Genomic DNA, 5,000 nt, shown 5'->3' on the forward strand with positions numbered 1-5,000 from the left:
ATATATATATATATATATATACTGATATATATATATATATATATATATATATATATATATATATATATATATATATATATATACTGATATATATATATATATATATATATATATATATATATATACTGATATATATATATATATATATATATATATATATGTATATATATATATATATTTATATATATATGTATATTTATATATAAATATATATATACATATATATATATATATATATATATATATATATATATCTATATATATATATATATATATATATATATATATATATAAATATATATATACATATATATATATATATATCTATACATATATATATATATATATATATATATATATATAAATATATATATATAACTATATATATATATATATATATATAGATAATATATATATATATATATATATATATATATATATATATATGTGTGTGTGTGTGTGTGTGTGTAAATTCTTATCGTTCATTTTCCCAGGCTGATGATGGGAACAGAAAAATTGTAATTATGTTAGGAGATGATACATTTTTAGGTTTTAGCAATTATGCCCCTTGTGGCCGAGGGGCATAACAATTAGAATAGCGCAAACGTATCTGCGTGTCGTAAGAGGTAACTAAAAGGGACTTCACGAGTGGACTGGGAACTCCTTCTCCCGTAATTTTGTTCTTGAGAGATACCAAAGAAGAGGAGCTGAGAGGAGAGTGACTACTACTGAATGTAGTACGATAGAGATTAAAAGACGTGAGGTTGGAAGTATGTTTAGGAATGGAAGGATGGGTATATTGGCCTTGTGAGAGACAAAGATAAAAGGGAAGGGTGAAATGACTGGTAGTGTCTGGGATTGAAAAAGGAAGAACAATAGAGGGTGTGGTTTTATTGTTGAGTGAATGGATGACAGGTAAAGTAGTGGAATGGAAGGAGGTATCATCTAGATTATTGTGAGTAAAGGTTAGGTTGTGTAGGGAATGTTGTGCTTTTGTTAGTGCGTATGGGCTAGGTTGTAAGACAAGTGAAGAAGAGCAGAATGAATTATGAAATGAATTAACTAGGTGTAGAAGGACTGGGTAGATGGAATTATGCAGTTGTGGTGGGGGACTTAAATGCTAGAATGGGTGCTGGGGAGGTAGAAGATGTCATTGGGATGTATGGCATACCAGATGAAAAGGAGTCGTGATAGACTGGTAGATATGTGTTGAACAAGAGCTGGTAATAAGTTGTAGATTTTTTTTTTTTCAATAAGAAAGATAATAATAAGTATACATGGGTAGTATATTGGAAGAGTGGTAGAAAGGGCATTAATGGATTATGTGTTGATAACTAGAAAGATGTTTGGAGGATTGAAAGATGTGCACGTGTTTAAGGGTATGGCTAACGGTATGTCTGATCATTTTTTGATCGAAGGAAAATTAGTTGTAGCAAAAGAGTGGAGGAATAGAGTGGGGATGTAAAAGGGTGGTAGTGAAGGTTGAAGTTTTATATATATATATATATATATATATATATATATATATATATATATATATATATATATATATAAAGTGAAAATCAAGAAAGGTTGGAAGTGGCATATGGCAGAGTGAATGCGAGAGAAACTAGTAATCTTAAGGAGGCGTGGAAGTATAGTAATATATATATATATATATATATATATATATATATATATATATATATATATATATATATATATATATATATATATATATATATATGGGGATTGCAAGTGATGTGTGTGGCAAAAGGATGGTTGGAGGCAGCATGGGGAGGGGTAGGGAATGGTAGACTGAAGAGGTAAAGATAAAACTGGAAGAGAAAAGAGGGCATTTGAAGAATGGCTGCAGAGTAACTGTGTAGAGAAGTATGAAAGATATAATAGAGAGAAAAATGTGGAAGTGAAACATAAGTTAGGTGAGGCAAAGCAGGTGGCTAAACTGGAAGTGGGGTCAGTGGTTGGGCCGTTCATATAAAGAGAAAAAGAAGTTTTAGAAAAAAGTGAAGAGAGTAAGGAAGGGTGGTCTGAGAATTGAAGAGTCGGTGAAATATGAAAATAGGATGTTTTTGAAAGGAGAGGAGGCAAGGAAAAGGTGGTCAGAATATTCTGAAAGATTACTGAATGTTGTGGATTATAGGGAGGAAGATATAATTGTATTTGGAGGTATTGAAGTGTCAGTGATGGGATATGAGAATGAGAGAGAGATTACAATAGAGGAAGTGAAGAGAGCACTACATGAAAAATAAGAAAAACACCTGGTATGGGTGGTGTGAGGGCTGAGATGTTAAAGGAAGGGGGTGTGACTCTGCTTGAATAGTTGATGATATTGTTTAATGTATGTTTTATGTTGTCAATGGTACCAGCGGATTGGGTGTGTGTGTGGTGACCGTTAAGGTAGCAGGAGTAGGGGATTCAGCATATGAAGCTTAATTTGTGGTGGATAACAGGGGAGGATGGGATGTGGCACCCTAGCAGTACCAACCAAACTCGGCTGAATCCCTCGTTGGGCTGGCAAGAGCGAGGAGAAGAAAGGTGCCCTTTTGTCTCTTTACTTTTGATGACGGCTACCCTCCAAAATTGGGGGAAGTGCATGGTAAATTAGTGACCCTATTAGTATACATAATCACATGTACAAAAACTATATAGACATCTCCCTATATCATAAGGAGCAAGTGTCTGGCTATATATATATATATATATATATATATATATATATATATATATATATATATATATATTATATACACACACATATATATGCATAAAATGTCCGGTCAAGCTTAGCTCTCCCCGTCACTCGGGTAAAGGGATGAAGGAGTTATCATACCATGGTGAGAAACGGTGTGTGTGTGTGTGTGTGTGTGTGTGTGTGTGTCTGTTTGTATATCTAGCTAAACATTTAGCTGTCATTTGTGACAGATCACGTATACTAATATATATATATATATATATATATATATATATATATATATATATATATATATATATATATATATATATATATATACATATATATATATATATACAAGGTTACGCTTTGTAGTCCTATCCTCTCTTTGACATGGTTAAGGGAAAGGAATTACGTACGAACATGGGCACCATGTTTGAAACAACGTGGATGCATAGCCAACATAAATGCGTTTTTGTAATATAAGTGAGGTACTGGAAGCTTTGGGAAAAAGGTGTCCATGAGAATTAGGCTGTTCATGAAGAAGATGGATTGTTGTAATTTATGAAAAAAAATCTAAAGGTCAAAATAAAAAAGTGTTGATATAATTAAATCAAATTCTACCATTGTAGCAGAGAGGGAGAAATAATCCAACAAGTGGGTCTGGTTTAAAATGATCCTGAATTGGAAGGAATTCTGGTAAGTGTATAATAATAAACGGTTTTGCAAACACAGCTTTGTGTATTCTGAATTAAATTAAAGCATCTGAAAAAGAATTAAAATTCACCTGTGCAGTAAAAAAGTGATTGGAAAACTCAGGTTGAGGACTACAAGTTTAAGAAGAATTAAATTAGTGTTAGTCAGGTAGTACAGAGGAGTCCTGTGACAGCATGAAAACTATATAATCGCATAAGCAGGAAAGACAAACAAAAACCTGAATATGAAGGTTTTATTTTCGTGAAGAGCAATCCCCATTTTTCAAGTGTTTTCAAAGGTTATGATATAACAAATTTCATGCAGAAATAGATTTTTTACAGCGATAGGAGAAAGAACATATAAAAAATGATGAGGGATTTTAAAAATAATCGATTTAGCCCGAATATCAAAGGATGAATTATTTTCATTTTTTTAAGTTGTGATGGAAGACGAGTGGCGGAACTGATTGGAGGAGACTAAAAGCAACCATGTGAATCTGAAATGTCACTGAAAGTGTACGTGGAGACTAAAATGAATATGCTGAAAAGGGATAAATTGCTATTCGCGCTGAGCTAAGATTAAAATACAACAGCAAATATGTCGATGAATTGGTTGAATTGCTTCAACAGGCAAATCTGTCACTTCCATTCGTTATTGATAATGATTATTTATTTCAATAACATAAAGAAGATAAAGAACCCCGTAGAAGACAAAATAATTTCAATAAAAAAAGCAAAGCGAGGAGATCATAATCCCGTAATAAGAGGAGACAAATCCAGCCAGAAAAAAAAAAGACGAAGACAGATGGCTGCATTTTTTTTTTCATTGAATAGCGGAGATGGATGATTTAGCAAACTCAGATCTGGATCAGATGCATTGAAAAATGGGACTCATTGAAAGAGGGGATTATTGCACAATCACTAGGCAATACCTCACCTCTGTTTTTTTTTTTTTACCTGTGGTCTTGAGCATCTCTCTCTCTCTCTCTCTCTCTCTCTCTCTCTCTCTCTCTCTCTCTCTCTCTCTCTCTCTCTCTCGGATAATACTTTGTTCAACATTCCGCTGAGCTGGAAAAAAAGTCTAGGTTATTTTTTTGCCTTTTCCATTGATATAAAAGTACGAGTTTTCAGTGGTACGATAGCAGGTTTCTCCCACTGGCTATAAAGCTTTGGACATCTAGTATTCATTCCGATTTTCACTTATTTATTTCTCCCTTTTTCAGAGGCAAATTTATTGCTTCTTCCGCCTTTACTCCTCTCTGCTTGTTGTAATCTCCTGCTCTACTTCTCTAAATGCTAAGGCTAGGCGAGATCACTTACTTTAATTAAATCTTGCTGGCATCTTCTTTCATAAGTAGAGCTATCTAGTCAACTTTTTTCATTTTTCGTATCTGTTACTACGTTTAGATACCAAAGATTTACATAGCTTAGAATAATCCAGTCTAGAAAATTAGTTTCGTGTTAAAACTCAAAGTTAATCATAATTTCTTAATTTTTTATAGGCGTATCTAAAGAATGCTTAGGGTTAAAAAAGAAACGATGTTTCAAGTATGCTTCAGAATGATAGACAAGTATGCTTCATATGCAACAGCCTCTATTACTTCCTATTGTCTTCTTCTTTTCTTCAGCCT

At 32.7% G+C, this 5,000-nt stretch overlaps 1 protein-coding gene across 1 annotated transcript in view; it reads left to right on the plus strand.

Moving 5' to 3' along the window:
- Nucleotides 1-5,000, plus strand: part of LOC137623469 (uncharacterized) — an 802,186-nt gene that overhangs the window by 256,600 nt on the left and 540,586 nt on the right.

This window comes from Palaemon carinicauda, chromosome 1, assembly GCF_036898095.1.
Source record: "Palaemon carinicauda isolate YSFRI2023 chromosome 1, ASM3689809v2, whole genome shotgun sequence".
NCBI classification, from domain to species: Eukaryota; Metazoa; Arthropoda; class Malacostraca; order Decapoda; family Palaemonidae; genus Palaemon; species Palaemon carinicauda.